The sequence below is a fragment of the Peromyscus californicus genome, unplaced genomic scaffold, assembly GCF_007827085.1.
Source record: "Peromyscus californicus insignis strain IS unplaced genomic scaffold, ASM782708v3 Scaffold_10__1_contigs__length_136768540, whole genome shotgun sequence".
Taxonomy (NCBI): domain Eukaryota; kingdom Metazoa; phylum Chordata; class Mammalia; order Rodentia; family Cricetidae; genus Peromyscus; species Peromyscus californicus.
Window position 1 is genome coordinate 56,115,920 of NW_026294391.1, and position 24,753 is coordinate 56,140,672.

A 24,753-nucleotide genomic window follows, 5' to 3' on the forward strand; every position below is an offset into this window, starting at 1 on the left:
TGACTTTATTTTTTCCTCTCTCTCCAGTCATGTTTGGTTCTATCCTAGGTCTCTAAGTCATCTAGCCTCTGGGTCCTGGCCCTCCAGGCAGTGTCAAAGGTGGGCTCACTCTCATGGCATAGATCTCTGGCTGGACCAGTCATTGGTTGGCCATTTGCACAGTCTCTGTGCTACCCTTACCCTAGCACATCCCATAGGCAGGACAGACTGTAGGTTGAAGGTTATGTGGCTGGGTTGGTGTCCCAGTCCCTCCACTGGAAGTTTTGCCTGATCACAGGAGGTGGCCAGTTCAGGCTACATATCCCACATTGCTAGGAGTCTTAGTTGGGGTTATTCTTGTAGATTCCTAGGAATTTCCCTTGCACCAGGTTTCCACCTGACCCTGAAATGACCCCTTTTTCCAGTCATCTTTTTCAGTACTCCCCCCGCCATTCACCCCCTAACCCCATCCCTCATGTTTCCATCCCCACCTGTTCTCAGTCTATCCATGAGATCTATTCTATTTCCCCTTCCCAGGGAGATCTATGTGTCCCTCCCTTTAGGCTCTCCTTGTTACTTAGCCTCTCTGGTCTGTGGATTGTAGCATAGTTATCCTTTACTTTACAGCTAATATCCACTTATGAGTGAGTATATACCATGCTTGTCTTTCTGGATCTGGGTTACCTCACTCAGGATGGTTTTTTTTCTAGTTCCATCGATTTGCCTTCAAATTTCATGATGTCATTGTTTTTAACAGCTGAGTAGTACTCCATTGTGTTAATGTACCACACTTTCTTTATCCGTACATCAGTTTAGGAGCATCTAGGTTATTTTTGGTTTCTGGCTGTTACAAACAAAGCTGCTATAACATAGTTGAACAAGTGTCCTTGTGGTAGGATGGAGCATCCTTTGGGAATATGACCAAGAGTGCTATAGCTGGACCTTGAGCTAAATTAATTCTCAATGATCTGAGAAACCACCACTAATTTCCAAAATGGCTGTACAAGTTTGCATTCCCACCAACAATGGAGGAGTGTTCCTCTTACTCCACATCCTTGCCAGTATGAGCAGTCACTTGTGTTTTTTATCTTAGCCATTCTAACAGGTATAAGATGGAATCTGAGAGTCATTTTGATTTGCATTTCCCTGATGGCTAAGGATGTTGAACATCTCAAGTGTTTCTCAACCATTTGAGATACTTCTGTTGAGAATTCTCTGTTTAGATCTGTATCCCATTTTTAAATTGATTATTTGGTTTTTTTTGATGGAAAGACTTATCATACAAGTCTTTAATAAGCTTTGTTAGAGTTACTCCAAGATATTTTATATTATTTGTGGCTATTGTGAAATATATTGTTTCCCTGATTTTCTCAGTCTGTCATTTTTATATAGGAAGGCTACTGATTTTTGTGAGTTAACTTTGTATCCAGTTACTTTGTTGAAAATGTTTTTCAGCTGTAGGAATTTCCTGGTGAAATTTTAAGGTCACTATGATCAAGTAGGCTTCATCGCAGAGACACAGGGATATTTCAACACATTAAATTGATAAATATAATTCACCATATAAACAAACCGAAAGACAAAACCCACATGATCATCTCATCAGATGCAGAAAAGGCCTTTGACAAAATCCAACACTCCTTCATGATAAAAGTCCTGGAGAGATTAGGGATACCAAAAACATAATAAAGGCAGTTTACAGCAAGCCCATAGCCAACATCTACTTAAATGGAGAAAAACTCAAAATAATTCCGCTAAAATCAGGAACAAGGCAAAGTTATCCACTCTCTTCATATTTATTCAATATAGTATTTGAAGTCTTAGCTAGAGCAATAAGACAGCTGAGGGAGACTGAGGGGATACAAATTAAAAAGGAAGACATGAAAGTATCCTAAATAGCTGCCCGTTTGAGCGTGGAGAGATGGTAGCAGCATGGATGTCCCAGGAGCTTGGCAGCTGAGGGGCTGGTGAGGATCACAATATAAGGTCCTGTCCATTGGGGCTCAAGAGACTTAGGAACTAGCTGTTTGAGGAGTACTCTGTCCCCTGGGGAGAGTGGGGCAGGCTCAGGGGCAGTTGGGTCTGTTGGTGTGGGGGCAGGGAAATAGATGTCAGCACGTGAATGGAGAAGGGACCTCAGAAGAGAGAGGTAGCGGAGGTACCCAGCCAGTGGAGGAGTTTGGATCAGAAGGTGATGATTTAGGAGGAAGGGCCTTCTGTAAAGGAGCTCAAAAGGGTTCAGGCCTGTAGGAGAGTGTAGAGTGGCCTGGAGGCAGGTAACGGCAGTGGGGAGAAAGGAAGGACCAAGATAATCTGAGTTCAATGGAGAGCTTGGTGAGCTGTTGTTTGATGAGTCCATTGGCCTTCTCAACCTTTCGAGAGGATTGTAGGTGATAAGAAATGTGGAGCTTCCAGGAGATGTTGAGAGCTTCCAACATGAGCTCCCTGACCCTGGAAGTGAAGGCTGGCCCATTGTCCATTTGTATGGTCTGTGGAGGGCCAAATCTAGGAATGAGGTGCTCCCAGAGTACTTAGGCCATCACATGCGCTGTTTCCCTGCAAATCCTCTCCTAGTTGGTGTCCTCGAAACTGGAGCAGAGGCTGATATATCTGGAGGGCCCCCTGTGGATTGGCCTTGGCACACCTCTGTCAGGAGGAATGGACCAGCTACCTGCAGTGTCACCCTAGGCTCAGAGAGGTCAATGAGAGTCACGAAGTCTAGGCCATGTCAGTCCTTCACCAGGCTTAGGAGTTCAAAGCTGGAAGAGTCTCAGTTGCCAGTGTTGGTGAGGCTGGACCTCTGTAGCATGGCATAGAGGATAAGCCCACACAGGAGCGTTCAGATCTCCACTGTCTAGGTTGTCAGCAGATAGGGCATGGCCTCCTAGGTGACTGCTGGCCGAATTTGAAGCAGGTTTCTGGTGGAGTTGACTTGGGCTGAGCTTCAGCAGGATGGAGCCTCATGGTTGACTTCCCTTGTCCCCCTTGTGGGAACCCTGGTGGCTTCAGGGCAGCTGCTAAGGCTTGGACTTGGAGCATCGCCTTCTGTTGTAGCCTTGGCTGTCAGGATGACTCAGCTGTCATTAAAAACTTTAAAAGCCATTATCACCAATTCCTGTAGGGGATTTTGGGGACCCTCCTCATCCTTTCAAAATTTCTTTCTAATATCTGACACTGACTAAGAAATGAAATGGGTGGCCAGGACCGTGGCTCCTGCTGGAGAGGCTGGGTCAAGGCAAGTATATTGAAGTATATTGAATGGTCTCTTGTAACCATTTTAGAAAAATGGCCAAGTTTTTGTCAGCTAGCTGTGTAATCTTTTGGCGCTTATTAAAATTAACAACTTTGTCCGAGACCATTTCCATATCTTGGAGGAGGCAACGAACCATGAGGTCTCTTCTCTGGAGATTTAAATAATTCTATGGGCTCCAGCTACCTCTCAGAGAGGGCAGAGGAGGGCAGGAGTCTGGCGAGATGGAGTATGAGAAGAAACTGGGGAAGATTCGTGGGTGTTAGGACAGTGTGTAGAAGGAAACCAGGATGTAGGTTGAGGCACTGGGAGATAGGAGGAGCAGTGGAGTTGGATAAGGAGGAGGAATTTAGTTTTCAACCTTTGTCTCAGAGAAGGAGGAGAGGGGAAGGGATGGATAGAGGGAGGAATGTGAAGAATGTGAGGAATGTTGGCCACTGAATGGAACATGTGGCATCATAGAAAGGGGGTGAGTAGAGAGAGTTGGAAGTGGGGTGGGGGAGGGGCCAGTGTCTCAGGCAACATTATCAGAGTCAAAATTTCAGGCTCCTAGTTCCCAGACAGGCAAGAAATCTGGAGTCACCATGACCCTAGCCAATAAGATCAGTGCTGTGGGACACTGGCCGCTGTAGGGAGGGCAAGAATGCAGAACCCAAAAAACCGTAGACATAGGGCAGTTCTGTCCAATTATCTCCAAGCCAACAAAAATTTTGAAGATTGAGGAGGATGGAAAATTTTAAGGTTCTCTCCGGAGGCCACCTTGACTGGTTATCAAGAGCGTACAGTGGCCAGGCCTTAGTGTTCAAAGAAATCAAGTGATCAGGACAGATATTATCAGATAGCCCCAATTTGAATAGATGCTGTAAAAGACACCCCAGGGGCATTTGGGGACCAGGCTTCGAATGGCATGTGCCCATTTCACAAATCTATGTTCGGGACCCGAAGCCTAGAGCAATGCACCCACTGGGGTAGGCCTTGGGTCAAAAATGGGGGTGTGGGGGGGAAATTCCCTTCAACAGAATGTCTTCTGGAGAAGAAGTCCCACGGAACAAAGGCAGGTCTTTGCTCTGGAATGGGTCAAGGGCCTGACACAGTCCTGTCTTTGGCAGGACACCCTGAAAATCAGATGAGGCCCTGAGCCTCTAAGACAATGACTTGGAAAGGACAACTTACCCATCAAAAGCTGATCTTAGTCTAGCAGAGAGCAAGTGTGGGGGAGAAGGATGTTTTCCTACCACGTGGTCCCAGGCTGGTGGGGGAAAATATCGGCCCCCTTGGTGAGACCTCCAGATAAAAAGTTTTTGGACCCTGATAAGCCTCTCCACAGACGCAACAATCCAAATCAGACCAAATCATACAGAATTAGAAAAAGCCCCAGTTTAATGGGTAAAGTGTTCCCAGGTGATTCTCTGTCCACCCCCAGAGAGAAGACAAGGATAAAAGACTGAAAAACCATGTGTCTGTTTTCTGGGGGGCAGTTTAAATACCCGGAGGGAGTGGTCTTGAGCATCTCTGGAGGAGGAGCCATGTTTGGCGGGACTTTCTGAGGGGCAGGGTCTGGGCAGAGAGGTGGGGCTTCCACCAGAACAGTCCAGACTCTTTGAGTATATGGATGCTAGGGTGCCAGGCGCTGAGGTGGAGCTTTCACCAGAACATTATTGGGGAATTGAATCCATTGATATTGAGAGATAAAAATTAGTGGTGCCTGTTGATTCCTGTTATTTTGTTGTTGTTGTTGTTGTTGTTATGGTGGTGCTGGTGGTAGTGGTGGTGATGGTGGTGGTGGTGATGGTGGTGGTGTGTGTCCTCTTTTGATTTGCTGCTCTGGGTTCATTCTCTGTGTTTTCCTGAGTGTGACTAACCTCTTTAAGTTGGAGTTTTCCTCCTAGTGCCTTATGTAGGGCTGGATTTGTAGATAGCTATTGCTTAAATTTGGTTTTATCATGAAATATCTTATTTTCTCCATCTTTGGTGATTGAAAGTTTTGCTGGGTATAATAATCTGTGCTGGCATCTGTGGTCTCTTAGAGTCTACAGCACATATATCCAGGCCTTTCTGGCTTTTAGAGACTCCATTGAAAAGTCAGGTGTAATCCTAATTCAATAGGTCTGCGTTTATGTTACTTGTTCTTTTTCCCTTGCAGCTTTTAATAATTCTTTCTTTGTTCTGAATGTTTAGTGTTTTGATTATGTGCTGGGGGGACTTTATTTTCTAGTCCAGTATATTTATTGTTCTGTAAGCTTCTTGTACCTTTACAGACATCTCCTTTAGGTTAAAAAACTTTTCTCCTTTGATTTTGTTGAAAATATTTTCTGTGCCTTTGATCTTGGTTTCTTCTTCCTCGATTCCTATTATTCTTAGATTTGGTCTTTTCATGGTGTTCCAGATTTTCTAGATGTTTTGTGTCAGGATTTTTTTAGATTTAACATTTTCTTTGACCGAGGTATCCATTTCCTCTATCAGGTCTTCACTGCCTGAGATTCTGTCTTCCACCTCTTATATTCTATGGATGAAGTTAGCCTCAAGGTTCCTATCGGAGTTCCTAAATGGTTTGTTTCCAGATTTCCCTCAGTTTGGATGTTCTTTATTGATTCTATTTCTACTTTCAGAACTTGAATTATTTTTATTCATTTTCTTCCACTGTTTGTGTTTTCATAGGTTTCTTTAAGAGATTTATTCATTTCCTCTATAAAGTCTTCTATCATACTCATAAAGGTCATTTTAAGGTCTTCTTGTGTGTCAGCTATGTTGGAATATTCAGGGCCTGCTGTGGTAGTATTGCTGGGCTCTAGTGGAGACACATTGACCTGGATATTATTGATTATGTTTTTCTGCTGGCATATATGCATCTGAGTTTGGGAAGATTAAAATTCTAAGTGCTGACATCTGGTCTTGACTTTGTTGGGTGGGTTTTTTCCCCTTTGGTTTCAGTGGCACTTTCTGGTTCTTAGGCTGGCAGTGTGTTGCCTGGTGGGAAATTCTTCTGGTATCCTCATATGTGTGGCCACTGGGGCTTCCAGGTAAAATGTGTTTCTAGGTATTGGGATCTGACACTTAGGAATGGGGTTGGGCTAGGAAGAGGTGTGCTGAGGAGGTCCACAGGAGGGAGGAAAACATGATATTCTGCCAGGATCTGCTTAGTCCCTTGGGAATGGTGGCAAAGAGTGAGGAGAGGCTGCAGCAGGTGGTGTGCTACAGAGCTGGGGATGAGACTGGGGGATTGGACTTGGAGAATTGGGGGAGAGGTGAAGATCTGCAGTTAGCCTACCTGTTTAGGTGGCCAGAGTGGGCTATTCATTTCCAGGGAATGCCTGTTAGAGTTGGGGGCTGAGATAAAACAATGAGTGAGGGAAGGAAGTTTGTAGGTATATATCTCATGATCCACCAGAGATGAGGGTAGAGCATGTGGGGGGAGACTTCAGCAGGTGGTTTGCTGAGCATAAAACTCGGGGATTGGTTTTGGAGGAGCTGAGGTATAGGTGCAGATCTGCCGTTAGCCTACCTGCTTCCCTGTGCCATATATCTGGTTTTTTTTAATTATTACCCAGAGACACTGTTCTTACAGTGTAATGAAATTGTCTATGCAATTTTATGTTCTATTTTTGTCTCAACGTTTATTGCAGTTAGGATTTTCCATGTTTGTTGCAATCTTCAGAATTATGATTCTTTTGAGACAAGGTCTCAATAGCTCAATCGGGCCTTCAACTTGCAATATATCTGCCTCAGTCTCCCCAGTGCTAGGATTACAGGTGTGTGACACTATGGCTAGAAGAGCTATTATTTTTATTCCATAAGCAATATGCCATTCAATCTGTGTTTTAATTCACTTTAATTTTGTTGGACATTTCGCTATGACTATAGGGGGTTTTGAGATTATGTTTAATGCATTGTAAAGTATATTTATGTATATAGCTTTTCATTCTTTTGAATGATAGCCATAATAACAAATTTTCAGGAGTGAAATTGCTACATGAAAGGTCATGAATATTTTTTTGACTCCTCATATGTATATGTTGCCAAATCACCCTTTAAAAGAATTGTTTTTACTTTATCTTGCCACTGGAACAGCATGAAGATTTTTTTTGTCCTTCTAAAGCCAAACCAACATGTGCTTGATTTTCTTGATTTTAGTAAGTATAAAATTGAAACTCATTATTGTTCTATTTATTTCTTTATCAATTTTCTTTCCTTTCTTTCTTTTTTTTATTAAGAGATTTTTCTATTGATTTTACATATCAACCTTGGATTCCCCTGTCCTCCCTCCTCCCACCCCCAGTCTTCCCCCCAACCCATCCCCTGTTCCCACCTCCTCCAAGGCAAGGTCTCCCCTGGGGAGTCAGCCAAGCCTGGTATATTCAGTTGAGGCAAGTCCAAGCCCCTCCTCCCTGCACCAAGGCTGAGCAAAGTGTCTCAGCATAGGCACTAGGTTCCAAATAGCCAGCTCATGCACTAAGGACAGGTACTGGTCTCACTGCCTGGGGGCCCCCCTTAAACAGTTCAAGCTAATCAACTGTCTCACTTATCCAGAGGGCCTGGTCCAGTTCCATGGGGGCTCCTCAGCTATTGGTTCACAGTTCATGTGTTTCCACTAGTTTGGCTAGTTGTCTCTGTACTTTTTCCAATCATGGTCTTGATATCTCTTGCTCATATAATCCCTCCTCTCTCTCATCGATTGGACTCCTGGAGCTTGGCCGTGGATCTCTGCATCTGCTTCCATTAGTCACTGGATGAGGGTTCTATCATGAATATATAAAGAAAATTTGGTACATATAGACAATGGAGTACTACTCAGCAGAGAAAAACAATGACATCATAAGGTTTGCAGGCAAATGGATGGAACTAGAAAATATCATCCTGAGTGAGGTAACCCAGACTCAGAAGGACAAACATGATATGTACTCACTCATAGGTGGATACTAGATATAAAGCAAAGGATAACCAGACTGCAACCCACAGCTCCAGGGAGGCTAGCTAGTAAGGAAGACCTTAGGAAAGACACAGGGATCACACAGCCATGGAGAAATGGATGAGCTCTACATGAGCAAACTGGGGGTGAGGGGAGGTAATGTAGGGCAAGGGTCAGGGGAAAGAGAGCTTAGGGGAGCAGGAGGTTCGAGCTGGATCAGGAATAGAGTGGGAGAACAAGGAAAGAGATACCATGATTAATGAAGACCCCATGGGAATAGAAAGAAGCAGAGTGCTAGAGAGGTCCCCAGAAATCCACAAAGATACCTCCACTATAGACTACTGGCAATGGTCGAGAGGGTGCCTGAGCTGACCTACTCTGATGATCGGATGGCCAAACACCCTAATTTTCTCTCCTTTCTATTTATACTAATATTTTTACAGCTTCTCATATATGCACCTTGACTACTGACCACTCTCACCTTACACCTCCCTACCACCCCTGTCTACCCTCCCCACAAATACTTCTCTCATGTTCATATCTATTCATTCTCTTTTGTGGCCTACCAATATTAGCCAGGGTCACCTGTGTGATGGGTTTACCTGTGCAAGCCTGATGGGCTCAGCAGAGGGTACATAGTTGAAGACAGTGATATCCCGCCAAACCTGAGTAGGCAATAGTTCAGAGGTAATCTGTAGGGTCCCGTGAGTCCCCCCTCCTTCCTTGACTGATTATTATCAGGGCTTGTCTTGTGTAGTCCCAGTATAGGAAACAAATTTTGAGGTGAGTTCGTGATTGTAGATGGTTGTTTGGAATTTAGAGAATGGCATTTGGCAGCTCTTTGCCCTATCTTCCAGTTCCTGCATACTTACCACTCTTTCTTCCACAGTGTTGGCTGAGTCTTGGAGCGGGTGGTATAAGTGACTTAAGGCTAGGCCCACATTTGTTCTTATTTTCTGTATCCTAGGCAGCCATGAGTCTCTTCGTTCACTGTTCATGAGAAGCTTCTCTGATTAAGGCTTGTGTCTATGGCTATAAGTATAGGTATTTTGAAGGCAGTTTGCTGGTATGTCAGTTACATTTTATTAATCAGTGCATGTGGGCTTGCCTGCACATAAGCCAAAGCACATAAGCTTTGGGAGTCAGTTTTCTTTCACTGTGGGTTCTGGGGATTGCACTCGGGTACACAGCAAATGCTTTAACCTACTGAACCATTCCACCACCCCTTTTAAAAATTGTGTGGGGACAAGGCTTCACTGTGTAACCCAGACTGCTGTCAACCTTCCAATCCTCCTGCCATCACCTTCCAAGTGCTGGGATTACAAAGTGTGTACCACCACACCACCACACCCGAGTTAGTGCATTGCTTGTTTTGAACTCTGTCATGTGTGTGTGTGTGTGTGTGTGTGTGTGTGTGTGTGTGTGTGTGTGTGAAGTATCTGTTGTCTTTTCCAGTTGCCTATGGGTGTGGTTTGTTGCTGGAAAGCAGAGACTGGAAAAGCGGCAACTACAAAAGGGACAGAATGGTTCAGGTTACCTCCCCACACACATTTACTCTTCCATACTACACAAGATATGCCAGGATGCCAGGTACGTTCAAGCTGAGCAAAAAGGGGAGCTGATGAATACCATGGAAGAATAGAGAAATCATCAAAAAAACAAACAAACAAACAAAAAAAACTCCAGTTTGCTTTTCATGTGGGTGCCTTTACTGGTTTTCAGCCATACATAAAACTCAAAGGTATATAGACACTAAATAGAAAATCAGTTACATAGTGCGTGAAGTGCAAAAGAAAAATGACAGAATTCGGCACAACCCTCCCTAGTGTGTTCCTGAAGTTCCCAGTGAGCCTGTTCCTGGGGATTGTATTTATTTGTACTCTGTTGCCAGGCAAGCATCAAGGTGTATTTCAACCAGATGTCCTTGCTGGGCTCTGTGAGAGTAGCAAGGGGAGAGACATGTGTTTTCCTTTAAGCGGAGCTTGTCAGGCCATCACCAGCTGCTTTCAGTCTCATGGGTGGATCTCTCCACTTGTCAGATTTCCTAGCTCCTGAGGTTTTGGACAAGCCACCCTTGGTTTCTTTAATCTATCTTGGGCATTGTTAACTCTCTTTTAAGTGTCAAATTACACCTCCAGCAGTTTTCTTAGGCCAACATCTAGGCTGCTATCCCTAACCTGTTCCCCAAGGGTTACATGGCCTGCTGACCTAAAAGCAGGCTGATTACAACAGTTCTTTCCTGTGTCAAAGAAAATTGTGAAAGACAAAAATGGGCAAAAACCGATTACTGGATGTTCTGACTGGTGCATTCCTCAAGGTTATCTGGGCCTCCAATTGGCCTTGAACTGTTTAACAATTTATAAGTTGTGGACAACTGAGAACAATGTAAAATGCTCTTATCCACAGAAATATGAAGGAATTCTGAATGGTGTAGTGCAATTGGTTTCTGCCCCATGGATATTGTGGACTTTTTCACCCATCAATGTGAAAATTCATTCATTTTTGAGTTCTGCTTTGAATTGGTTACATCTATTGTTTCTGTCTTTGACTTGTGAGTTAAAGATTTCTACATGTGTTTCTTTTCTATTTTCACAAGAAACTTGATTTTAACCTTTAAGAACTTACCCTTTAACCTAGCCTATCTTTTTGAAGGAATTAGAAGCCCAAATGGGCCTCTCCTTTGGCCCATTTGTCTGTACAGGAAGGATCAGCTCAATTCACCATGACATTTTCAACGTAACTAGTTTTTAAAGACTTCCGAAACGATCATGGTGCCAGCAAGAACTCCCTCTAACCAGTTGATCTCAGAATTCTGATCTCCAGCTTCCTCAAAAGGCAATTTACTTTGACCGAAGTCCTTGGCCCAGTCAGTATCTGCAGAAAGAAGTTCCCTGATTTGTCCAGAGGAGGTGCCATCACCTGCTCTGGAGAAGAAGTAGTGTGTCAGTCAGTGGGTGTTGACCCTACTAAAACTGCAGTTTTATGTGGAAACTATTTACGTTAGAAACTTCATTTCCCCTTCACATTTCAAAATTGTCAGAGCACCTTTAGGGGCCAACCTGAAGAAGAAACATTACTAATGAAAGAATCATGGTCAGTGGTAAAGAGCCTTTTTGGGAGTGGGGTCTGAAAAGGTTGAGGAAAAAGGAGGGCTTGCATTCAGACGGTGGCACACAGGAATGAGACTGGGGAAAATGTCAAGGGGAAATACAGTCCGAACACACTGTCAGGGTTGGTAGGGAATGAGAATAGAAGTCAGAAGCTAGGCCAGGGATCTCTAGTCAGTTTTACCTCATGCTTCTGGGAAGCAGAAACGAAACAGAAACAGAAGTAATTCTTAAAGATGGTCTGGTGTAGATATATAAAGTAGTTCCTTGAGGGATAAAAGAGAGAGAATCAGTCGAACACATTAACTTAAAGGGTTCTTAAAGCTTTAGTTTCTTTTGAAAAATACTTGGGTAGACTAGTTGTTCTCCACAGGGCCTTCCATATCTGACCTATTGAATAGAATACGAGGAAAGGAAATGGGTTTGAAGTTTTCTTTCTTTCTTTTTTTTTTTTTTTTAAGGGAAGGCTTTAAAACAAGAAGAATTCCGATGTACTTGGGGTGTCAGGCCTGGTGTTGCCGGGTTAAGGTTTTAAGTTTAAGGGCCCAACTTCTGATGAATAGGAATAGTAGTGACACTCAGATCATGTAACTTCTCTGGGCTGCCAACTCTTCTCTTAGCTGGCTAGTCTCTTTACTCCCAAACAATTTGGCATATTCCTAAGGGCAGGTCTTCCCTCAAGGCATGGGTTTAACTCCTCCTGCTCCTGTGGATCCTGTTTTCATTTGCCAGGCAAAGCTTAGTTCGCAGTCTTCTAGCAAAAGAGTTTGAGGAAGATTCTTCTTCAGCAGCTGGCATGTAAGGCACCTTTCAGTCAAGCAAAGCCTGTGCTACCAGTGTTAATTGGATATAAGTTCCCACAGGCAAAACAAAATCCTTAAATTGACTGAGATGAACTTGTATGAAAAGAAGGCTTAAGATGATGGTCAGGACTGCTATAGGTTTATGGGATGCTGGATTTGGCCTCATGGTATCTCATCCATTAGTTCACACAGTTTACAGAAGTTCTGTAAGCCAATACTCAAATCTCTCTGCAATGTTGGTGGATATGTGAATGAAGTAACAAATGGACAGATAAAAGAATAAATATAAGGCTCCCAAGATTTCAGCCCACCTCCATACCGTGACTCTTCCCCTTCTCAGTACTAAAGGTGTAATGCCTGGCCCCATGCATTCTCTGCAAGCGCTCTACCACTGAGCTATATTCCCTAGTCCCCACCAAGACTACTCTTCTGTGGTAGCAATTTTCAGACCCTTTCTGGGCCGCAGACACACCTCACTATTTTTTTGGACTGTATCTTGTGCAATCTTTGGAGTTTCTACTTTCAACACCTGGCATTTTCTTATTTAGTTTCATGATTTCCAAGATCTAATACAGCTTGGCTCAGTATCACACCTTTCCATTAGACTGTCTGGGGAAGAGGAATGGATACTATTACCATTTACCAGATTTCATCTTAAATATTGAGGAGAACTCATTCTTTGGATTAAAATGTTTAATTTGTTACTGTTTTTCTTTCTTGTGTGCACAAGTGTGTAAGTGTGTGAGAATGCATGCCATTGTGCATAGATGGAGGTCGCGGACAATTTTGAGAAGTAGGTTCTTGTCTTCCACCTTGGTGACACAGGATCTCTCTTGCTTCTGCCACTATGGAGCATACTCCAGGATATCTAGCCTGCGAGCTTCTCACCAGTTCTCCTGTCTTTGCCTCCCAACTCAGTGTAGGAGTGCTGGAATTATTGATGCATGCAACCTCACCCAACATTTTACATGGGTTCTTGGGATCAAACTCAAGTAGCCACACTTGTGTGGCAAATGCTTTTCCCTAATGAGCCATCTCCTTGGCCCTTTCTTGGATTTTTGAGTATGAAAAAGAAACTGTATGTCATGGTATGGTGGAAAGAATGTGGACTTTTGAATCAGGACAGATCTGGATTTGAGTCATAGCACTACCATTTGCTGTATCGGTTGGACATATTACTTTTCTCTGAACCATTTTTTCAACATATAGGAGAATGAACAATATACCTTTAATGTTATTTCTGAAGTTCAAGCAATATTAAAATGCAACTTTGTCTAAAATGGTGCCATAGTAGGTACTCAGTACACGATAGCCATTGAAGCAAGGAAACAGATAAAGCTTAGCAACTTGGGACAGCACTTGACTTGAGCAACACATACACCCTTTCCCAGAAATTTATTTAGTAACGTGGGATACCCACCTACATTAAGCTTCAGGTATAACACACTCCAAACAATGCAATGGGTTGCTTCTCTCTAGCAACTCCTTAGTTACTCGCCTTTGGTGATCAACACCATCCTGAACTCAGTGAAATGGGCCAATTCAGTATAAACTGGTTTTAGGGACATCTACAGTAAGACAACTTCTTTCAGGTTGTTCATTTCAGGAATGAACTTTCATAGAAAATCTTCTATTTACTGTAAATCTTATGCCCATGCATGATTGGGTATGCATCTGATTAAAATCAGGTGTGTCATAGGAAAGGACATGCACAATGAGTACAAACATAACCCATGCCTGTAAATCAAAGAGAGCACTAACACTCTATCCCTAGCAACTTGCTCCTCCTCCCCAATAACCAGGTACTCTTTAGTACTCTAGCTCAGGTGGTATACTGTTTCCTCATAATATATCTATTCTGTAGTTTTGTTTTACCTTTCAATAAAATTCCTTGCTACTTTGCTACTGTATTTTGACTTTTCGAACAAGATGCCAAGAACCTAAGGACATCTTGTCCAGAAAGAGACTGCAGATTACACTATTACCTTAATATGTTACATTTATATAATATTTTACATGTTACAAATTCTCCCATACCTTCTCTCATCCACCCTAATTCTATCATTTGATTTATATCTATATTATATAGAAGTATACTTATTTATATTATTAAACATTAGTATCTAAGGCTCAAGTTCAACTTGGAGCTTGTCTTCAGGTACTAACTGTTCACCTTGGACCTCTGCTTCTACAATTTCTACATTCCCAGGAGCCAAACAGTTACCTAATTCTTTCTGTGCTTTCAGCAAGCACTAAGCAGAGAAGAAAAATCGCTTAAATTCTATAGAAGTGTTTCTCAACCCATGGCTGCTAGTTTTCTCAGTGTTATTAGTTGTGAGACATTGCCTTTAATGGTTGAGCCATCTCTCCAGCCCCTTTCTCAGAATTTTTAAGGAAAGTCTTTTTTGGTATTTTAAACTTTTTTTACATTTATTTGTTCTCTCTCTCTCTCTCTCTCTCTCTCTCTCTCTCTCTCTCTCTCTCTGTGTGTGTGTGTGTGTGTGTGTGTGTGTGTGTGTGTGTAAGACAAGACCGTGAAGGAGTTGGAGTTGGTTCTCTCCTTCCACCACATGAATTCTGGGGATGAAACTCAGATAGATACTCAATCTTGGCAGTGAGTGTCTTTACCTACAAAGCCATCTTGCTGGCCCAGGAAATCATTTGAATAGGATAATTTGCATCCTTTGTTCAAAGTGACCCTGAAACTGGTAAGATTTGGCACTTCCTTGCTCCTAGAAATGTCCCTGTGGATTTGACCCAGCTCAGAAGTATGTTTGGGGAGGGGAGCAAAGCCATTTCAAGGCACTTTTCTGTGAAATTGCATTTATAAAAAAATAAAGTTCTGTCAAAAATGTGTATATTGCATTCGTGTTTTGTTATTCACTTATATATTCTCATTTCTAACACTTAATGCATTGCTTGGTACATACCCTCTTACTTCTGGATGAACTGGATACTTAAATCTCTCCATGCCAATACTTCATCTATCTAGACAGGGAATTCTATAGAACGAAAGCCTGGACTTCAGCATCCCCAGCAAGCTAGGCTTGGGCACCTGTCCCTAATGCTGGGAAGCAGAGAAAGATTAATTTAATGTAGCCACACCACAAAGAGGAAGTTGCCCACCCACCTGTAACCCATTATTGTCTGTGCTGGTTAGTTTTTGTCAACTTGACACAATTGTCTGGAAAGAGGGCACCTCAACTGAGGGATTGCTTCTATTAGAATTGGCCTGTGGGCATGTAAGTGGGTTGTTTTTTTTTAATTAATGATTGCCGTGGGAAGGCCCAGTCCATGGTGGGGAGTGCCATCCCTAGACAGGTAGGCCTGGGCTGTGTAAGGAAGTAGCTGAACATGAGCTTGGGAGCAAGCCAGTAAGCAGAGTGCCTCTGTGGTCTTCGCTTTAGTTCCTGCTTCCAGATTCCTGCTTTGAGTTCCTGCCCCAGCTTCCCTTTATAATAAACTCAAAGCTGTAAGCTAAAATAAACCCTTGCTCCCAATTTGCTTTCACTTATGGTATTTATTATAGAAACAAACAAAGACATTGCCTCAGCTGGTCTATCCTGCAAGGTGGTCTGATAAACTGTCAAATTGTTAATCTTTTAGTTACTGGGGATGCAAACTACCCTTAGAGACTAGTGTCCTCTTCTGGGGGAACAGTGTCACCTGCGAGGTTTTGCTGTTCCTAGAATCTGAGATAACTGCAGGTTTGGGACAATGCCTTGTCTCTGTGCAGTCAGGCAAAGTAAAAGAAATAGAAACAAAATGAAGGCAGAGATGTCAAACTCTCACCCTTCTTTTAGTTACCTGTGGACCCAGGTGAGTAGTCAATACTTTTTAGCGAAATCAGTTTTGACATGCCTGTTTTGAGTTGAACTGAGGGTAGGATAGTTATTACAACTTCAGATGCCTTTAGGTCTTTCTCATAGAACTAAGATCGTTTCCTGGAGAAAGTTTAACTTTCTAGGGCTCAGATCCTTGAGGTAAGTTTCATATTACCTATGACTAGGAAATTCAGATCATGGGGAAAAATCAATAAGAGCTTTGGTCAGATCAGCTACACAAATACAAGTATGATAAATGAATACCACAGTGTTCGTAAGAAAGTGTACCCCAGGCTAAAATTCAGGGCTACTGACTATTTGACATTTGGTAAATCATTCTACTTCTCTGAACTTCGTGTTCTTCCCTGTTAAATGAGACACGGTGGCCTATCTACCACACACAGTTGTTCTGAACATAAACTGTAAAAAAAAACTGTAAAATTTCTCTCAAAGTCCTACTCCAGTAAAACATAATCTGTGATCTCTCTGTGGGCCTGATGTGAATGTAGCATGGCCCTGTGTAGTGATATGTAGCATGTGTTTTAATGCTTCTTGATGGCCTGAACAGTGGTGCTGATATAAATTGCTGGGGACATAGATGCAAATAACATTCTACCACCAGTAAGGTTTTCTATTTTTGAATGAAAAATTACTCTCATGGAGTGAGAGTTTTCCCGTATGCTCATCCACTCATGAGTAGCCAAAGATGTTATTGTATAATGAATATTCCATGTTGTGCCATCTTGCTTGTTTATAGCAAGAAGAATTTCTGTACCCTTATCATTCTTTGGGGATTTCTACAAACATTTCTTTGTCAGTTATGACTGTAGTCATTTCCGCCACTGGGTAAAATGTCTGCTGTTCTGCCCCCTTTGCGAGTGTGTGTTTACATTTGTTTTCTAAATACTCCTGGAAGCCTTGCTTATATAAATGTGCTCAGCATTTTCTTTCACTGAGCCTTCCACCTAGAGCAGCTGTCTTCTTTCTGTCAAACCCAGACCACTTTGGCCCTCGAAGCCCTGCTTAAAATTCATCTGTGCAGAGTGCTTAATCCATTAGCAAAGATTTGGTAAGTCCTGGCTTGAGGTAGGCCCTGTGGGGGCTAGGACAGGGTCCTGTCCTTCAAGGAGAATTGGAGGTAAGCTGGGGGAAATGAGACAATTGCACAAAATGGGGATGCGTTAGCAGCTAGCAATCATGTGTCGTATGCTCTGAGTGGCAGATGAGCTGTATGGGCAGGGTGTCCTGGTGGAGAGCGCGGTGAGCAGGCAGGCCATGTCAGAAGGCGGAGCACAGGCTAGGCCTTACATACGGCCCAAGGAGATATAAATGCTAACTATTTTCATGTGATTACCACATGTGGTATATGTGAGTTGAATTATCACAACATACCTCATAAATATAAACAATTAAAAGTAATTAACAAAGGCCGAGGAAAATAGCTCTGTGTATAAAGTACTTGTGATGCAAGCATGAGGACTAGAGTTCATATCTCCCAAATTCATGGGAAAGGATGGGCAGTTCTGGCGGCTGCTTGTAATCCCAGCACTTGGAAAGCAGAGGCAGGGCATCTCCAGAGCAAGCTGGCTAACTAGGGGAGCAGGAATTGGAGAGCTCTTGGCTCATGGAGAGATCCTGCTTCAATAAATAAAATGGAGAGTGATTTAGGAAGACACTTGGCATGGATTTTCATATACACACACAGGCACACATTTGCTCACACATGCACTCCTGCACGTAGCACACACACACACACACACACACACACACACACACACACACACACACGCACCACACGCATACACAAGACAATTACATGCCCCACCCCTACATCCACGTTCATGTGCACAAAAGAAAATTAGCTGTATTCGCAGTATACATTTGAAAAAAAGGAGAATGTACTGCTTTCCAAATGGGTAGAGGAAGGAGACAAAGAGGGAAGGAAGCTGAAAGGGGAATGGGACTAGTATCAGGGTAAGGCGAAGGAGCAGGAATGTAGACATTTGTTCCTGAACAATGAGAGTCCCAGAGGCAGCACTTGCAGAGGCCTAGTGGCAACACAGCTGAAAACTGAGCTCTGGGCTGAATAAAGGCCTTGGATATCAGGCCCAGGCGTCAGATCACTGTTGATTCATCAGTGGGAAGTTATTAAGGATTACTGTATAGGAAGACAACCTGATGTGACCTATATTTGAGGACACTCAGCTAATGAGAGTATGCACGATGGCCTTGGAGTTGCAGGTAGAAGATGGTGTCAACAGCAGGCAGGCAAGAGTGAGAAGACACTATGACTTCCAGCTGGATTATCATTCTACCCCTCCTGGACTCCAATAGTATGCATGCTTAGCTCAATGAAGCTGCATTTGAGACCTGATAGTAGTAGGTGGGAGGTAGTTGTGAGGACAGAACATAGATTTTTTTTTTATCCAGTCAGACCTAGATGCAAATTGCTACTGTACCACTTAATCTCTGTGGATTTGTACCAATGATTTTATTTCTCTGAAGCCCAGTTTCCTCCTAGGTGAAATAGTCACAATAGAAACTCACATGGAAGTTAATGAGAAAGGCTGTCACATAGAGGAATGTTAAACCAACATTCTTACCTCCTTCTTTCCAGTTATCTGTGTGGCCCTGAGCACCCTTTTCTCTGGAGGAGGTGCCATGTATAAGAAGACAGTTATTTCTTCCTGAATCACTGTATAAGAAAGTCCTTGGATGTCTAGCAAAATGCCTGGCTATGCCTTTCCCATTCCTCTTACTCCCATAAGAGAGTTTATTCATCTCACAAACAACGATTTATTTAAAGCTATTTTATGGCATGTATTGTCTTGTATGTAAAGCAATGGATAAAACTAGACACAAACCTCTGTCATTATAGAACTGATAGTTTATTTGTGGCTGCAGAGGAATCTCACAACCAATAAATATTCAGTATGTCAAATAGTAAAAGAGGGAACAGGAAATGGTAGGAAGTTGGTCAATATTAGATTTCTTATTAGGTGACACATTAGAAGAAACCTAGAGTAAGGAATAAACCCTGTGGCTATATGGGATAGTAGCCTTCCAGAAAGGAGGAACTACAGATGGAGTGATTCTTAAGTGGTACCATGCTTCAGTGGTTTAAGGAACAGTACAGGGCCTAACGTATTTGGATCAGGGTGAGTGTGGTGCTTTAAAAGAGAATAATCCCCCACAGATTCACACATTTGAAGACTTGGGCCCTGGCTAGGGACACTGTTTGTAGAGGTTGTGGAACCTTTAGGAGGTGGAGACTTACTGAAGGAAATACGCCACTGGGGGCAGGTTTTGAGAGTTGATAGCCTTGCTGCACATGAAGTTTTCTCTCTCTGCTTTGTGTTTGCTATTGAAGATGTGATCTCCCACTTTTCTGCGCCACTCACCCACCGCCATGGCCCCTCTGTCATTTTAGATACTCCTTCTGGAACTACAAGCCCAATTAAACCCTTCCTTCTATAAGTTACCTTGGTAATGACGTTTTATCACAACAGTATAAAAGTAACTAATGCAGTAAGCAAGGAGAACATTATTGGGATAGCAGCCCAGAAATATGTTCAGTATTCAGACAAAGTAGACCAAGGTAAGCACTCAGAACAAACCAGAGAGCCATGGGAGGATTCGACTTAACCATTTTTAACAGAATGTCTCTGTAAGGGACTATGTTGTAGAGTGGGAAAACAAAAGCATTTAGATTTGAGCAATTCAAGAGTCATCCACGTGACAAAGCATTAAGAGCATAAACCAGGGTGATGACAGGGAGGCGATGAGAAGTCATGAGGCTCTGGAAATATTTGAAAGGCATCAATGACACCACTCACTCACAGATGTAGATAAGGCATTCAAGGATAGTCTCAAAGGTTTTTGCTACTGTGGTTGTTTTCTTCCCTGAGAAATGGAAGGATAGAGTTGCCATTTCCTGAGCTACAGAGTACCAAAAGATAACACATTTTGAGAGAGAAAGCCATGTTTTGACTATGCTAAGTTTGAGGTGTCCATTAGATATCTCAGTGAAAACGGATACAAAGAAGTTGGATATTCACATCAAATAATTGAGGGATGGTGGTGAATATATACAGGTTCTATTCCAAATTTAATGTATTTAATACAGAAAAGGGGACTGACACTTGATAACTGTGAAATATGTAACTTTTCTGTTTTCAACCATGTTCTTGAGAACTGCTGTATGTGGTTACTCTGATTCTCTTGCGGTAAAAGTCACACACATCACACACACACACACACACACATGCACACACACACACACACACACACACACACACACACACACACACACACACAGGTGTATCGTCTGTAGTTCCAGAAATTTTGACAAATAGATTCTGAAGGATGCCATACCCCGAATATGCTACTTTGGAACAATAATAGGGAGAGATTTCCCCTGAACTTTTCTATTCTGCAGAAAGATATGTCTTCTAAAAGGAACTCATTTGTCATGAGTCACTTCCCTGGTGATCTCATCAACTGTAGCTGACTAGACAGTTATCACTGGAGAGGACCATACAGTGTAGTATCATACCCTGGAGTTTAGGACAAACTGGAGTTTAATGTCATAAAGAGGAAAGTCTTCACTGTCACCACTTTTTCTCAGGACCCATTCACTTTTCTTAAAAAAAAAAAAAAGGATATAGTTGCCTCCATTCACCTTCATCTCCCTTATGATGAGGATAAATAAATTTCTAGATTTCATTGTGCAAGGAGCCTTGCTCCAAATGGGTCCAATGACCTAAGATGGATTTTTGATGCATATTTGACATTCATTTTTCTTTCATGTTGATGCCTTTTTGTACATCAGACATTTTGTATTCATTTTCTTCTGTTAATCTGCCTTCTGTCAGTTTATTTAATAGGCTCAATTACTGAGAGCCCTGAGAGAGTACAGCCAAACTCTTCCCTCTTAAACACATCCCATTTAAGCACAGCTATCTTACAAAGTATCTATTCTAAAAGTATATACTGTCATCTCCACTTTTCCACGTGAGAAAACTGAGGTGGTCGAAGACAAGTAAGAATGACTTGTATTACATCACATAGCTGAAATGTAAATCATTTAAGATTCAAATGAGGATCTATCTCCAAAAACCCACGTTCCCTTCAACTACCTCCAACCACTAAGTGCACCATAGTTACCCCGCTGATCTCTATGTGGATTAACCGTAGTACCAAGTATTTAATACCAGTCCCTGCCAAATTCCTAAGCACATTCTACTCAGTTGGTTTGCCAGGGATTGTCAACATTTTTTGCCTTTGTTTTTTGAGATGTGAATCTTACTATGTTCCCCAGGTTGTCCTTCAATTTCTGGGCTCAAGGTACTCTTTCACTTCAGCCTTCCAAGTAGCTGGGACTACAAACATGCACCACCACATCTGAACTGTCAACTTATTTATAATCTTATTGTTCAGGGGTTGTCAATTCCTAATTTTTTTTAATATTCAGCCAAGATAAACAAACATAGGAAATGAAATTCAGTGGGAAAGGAAGGCCTACAAGGTAACTGAGGGATGCTGTTAAGTGATATAGTGTTTACTTAGCATGTACAAGGTCCTGCACTCAGATCTTAGTATTACTGCTGCTGAGGATGGAATTCAAGACCTTGTGCATGCTAGGCATGTGCTCTATTACTGAGCTACATCCCTAGCCCGTCATGTGGTTTTACATTCTTTGTATCTTTCCATATATGTTATACAGCTCAGGACCCAAAAGGTACTTCTTAAATAGTATTCACAGACATCCCATGAACAAGTTCCCTTCTTTGGAATCCTAGGTAGTCTAGCTCATTGTAGAGAACTTCATGCCCTATTCAGTTACCAAACAATTTTGGTGCCAACTGCATGGTTGGTAGTATGCTACTGTTTGGGAACAGAAATATTGTAAAGGTGTGACTCTTATTGCCAAGAAGCTCAGTTTAGTGGTGAGAAAACCATATGAAACACTCAAAATAGGACATGATACTTGATATCATTAAGGTATGTATGTTCAATGTGCAATGAAAGCATGAAAGAAAATCTGAAGTAAGAGAATATGTACATTGATTCTTGAAGGTTTTGCAGGTGGCAAGTACTTCTAGTGAAAAGTACTAGCTTGGGCTAATGTGCAGAGGGCTGAGAAGAGATAGTGAATTTAGCAATGTGGTAGCATGGCTTTTTTAAAGGGTAGCAAATAATAATGTTGAAATGGCAGATTATATGACAGCCAAGGAGCCCATACCTTGGTATCAGACAAGTAAGATAAATGACCGAGAAGGACAGACCAGAATCCAGGGGTGGCAAGGGTTATGTCGAACTTGATTATTCCTGTTTATCTCAAAGGGACAATTCTAGCTGGATGTAGCCATATGGGCATGTAGGTCCAATGTTAACAGGTTGTGTGATTTTTTTTTTGTTTTTATATTTAGAAAACCAGGAAAGCTGTATTCTAAAAACGTGAAACCTCCAGTTTTCTAAATGCTAGAATTGAATTTCCTTTTTCATTCCAAGTTTTAGCTAATATTATACCAAACAAAACACATTTGTTTGCTGGATGTGGCCTACAGTTTTATCATTTTTAGACCTATGCTGTAGGGGACAGGGCACTATGGAAACAGAAGCAAGCTGAAGCAATGCATCAAAACACACACAGCATATTAATAAAAGGGAGCTTGTGGGCCGGAAGTGTAGCTGAGTGGTAGAATGCCTGCCTAGTGTATATGAGACTTCTAAGTTCAATCCACAGTGCTTCATTAATATAATGATAATTATTATTATAACCACATCTATTTCTCACTGCCCTGGCTCACTGTGATATTTCTGCCTCTCGGAATCAAAATGAGGTCCTAGGTCAAAAGCAATTCTGAAGGCTTCTGAGGGTAATGGTGAAAACAAGGTCTTTCTTGGTTCAGTCATTTCAAGAAGGGCCACAGTGAGATGGCTCGGCTGATAAAAGTGTTTGCTGCTCTACAGTGCAAATCTGATGACCTCACTTTGACACTGGGAACTTACGTAAAGGTGGAGAGTGAAACAGATTCCACAAAGTTCTCCTCTGACCTTCCCATGTGCTCAGTGGCATGTGAGCCCCCCATCTCACACACACACACACACACACACACACACACACACACACACACACACACGTACTTGTACACACACATACACACACTCTAATAGGGATACATTTTAAAAATTTAAAAGCTGAAACCATTTAAAACCCTTGATAATCACCACTACCACCACAACCACCACTACCACCACAACCAGGAGATGGATGTCATTTCTTTCCCTTTCATTTTAGATGAAGATAAAGTAGCCTCTTTAAACTGTATGTGCAATAAATTCAACATAGCCAGTGATGAGACAGATAAGGCACAATGTAATAGCCGGTACAGTTTAAACACTTCATTTTACAGTTGAAGAAACCAAGCCAGTGTTTCCCCACTCCCTTGGAAAAGTACGTTACTTTGCTCAGAGTGACCCAACAAACTAGTGGCAGAGTGAGGCCTTCTGACTTCTGGTCTAGCATTCTTTCCAATAATCCTGGCTGTGATAATTAAGGTAAATCGGCCTGGCGGCTTTCCTAGCATCTAGAATTCCTGGTCTGGACAAGTAGATCTTGAGAGCTGCTGTTGCAAGCCTTTCTTTTCCTCCTTATCTGTGTGATGATGAGGGTTTTTTTTTTTCTTGCAAACTTTCTGTTTCATGGATAAAGGTTAAAAAGAGGACAGAAAGATGTTTTTGAAGCACTGAGACTATTCACAAGGCTGTGAAGGAAAACTTGTCTGGGGCTGATGTATTTAAAGTTTATGACCTCTGGGCTCTATGCACTGACCTCTCCACCAGATGCTTTTGGTTTGTTTTTCTTTTGTCTCCTTTGCTATATTCTTCTGTGTTGTTCTTCTCCCTTATCAGCCTAGGTTTAAGGCCTACCCTTAAGTGCTCTGGGACATCACTGAGCCTTCTCAGTGGCTTTTACTATGCTTGCTTCAGGTCAATAAAATTGCTGATTATTCCTTTCTCAAGTGCATGGAAATGAGAGTGCCTACTGGCTGAAACAGTGCATGCTTGCTCTGCTCCAGCCACTTAACTCTCTAAAATCCGAGACTAGTAACTCTTGTCAACTGTGACTCTTGACAACTAATCTTTTCCATTCTTCATTTCCAGGTCTATTGTTCTGACATTTGCCATTTTTTTCTCTGACCCTGTTCCTGATTGGTGCAGCTGTTGAAGATGCTGCAGTTGCAGCATGTACATCTGGAACATTTGGCTGACTTGTTGAACTTCCCCCAGGGAGTACTCCAGGGGAAGCATGGGAAGGGTGGAGAGGCCAGAACAGTTGCCTGCAAGTAGAGATGCCAATAGTGTCTGGCCATTCTGTGGACCACCCTTGTAAAAATTCACCTCATTGTGACCCTCAGTTTCCCCACCTGCTCATTGAAGGCTCATGTTCTTTCAAAACTTCTGCAGCCCTGGAAGAAGATAAACTTTTGGCTGTGGGTTCTCTCACACAGCACTGTGAAAGGGATCAATGCATATCTGTTGAATGAATTAACATGTCAAGAAATCCTAGGAAACTGTTTTACCCTTCAAGGGACAGCATCACTTCAGCTCCACTTGGCACTAGGCACTTGGCACTAGGCTTTGACTGTGCCCCCAGACTCACTCTGGGAGTGAGACTGCCTGATTCCCAGTCTGTTTGGCTCCCAGACTCCTAGGTCTCCTTTTCTTCTGGCGAGCCATTGAATTGCAAACACAGCAGGCATGGTTTCATTCCAAACCCTGAACTGTTTTAATTAGTTTAACGTCTGTTAAACGCTTTGAAGATTGAAAGCAACAGATAAGTACTGGATGATGTTATTAACAACTGCAGTTAATTGCA

The 24,753-nt window shown here is 42.4% G+C and overlaps 1 long non-coding RNA gene across 1 annotated transcript in view; it reads left to right on the top strand.

The window, feature by feature from the left end:
- LOC128107508 (uncharacterized) overlaps nucleotides 1-24,716 on the top strand; it is a 99,088-nt gene extending 74,372 nt beyond the window's left edge. The window contains exon 3 of the long non-coding RNA XR_008217106.1: nucleotides 24,039-24,716. This is a non-coding gene — a long non-coding RNA (uncharacterized LOC128107508). The remainder of the gene's footprint in view (nucleotides 1-24,038) is intronic.
- The last annotated feature ends 37 nt before the right edge of the window (nucleotides 24,717-24,753 follow it).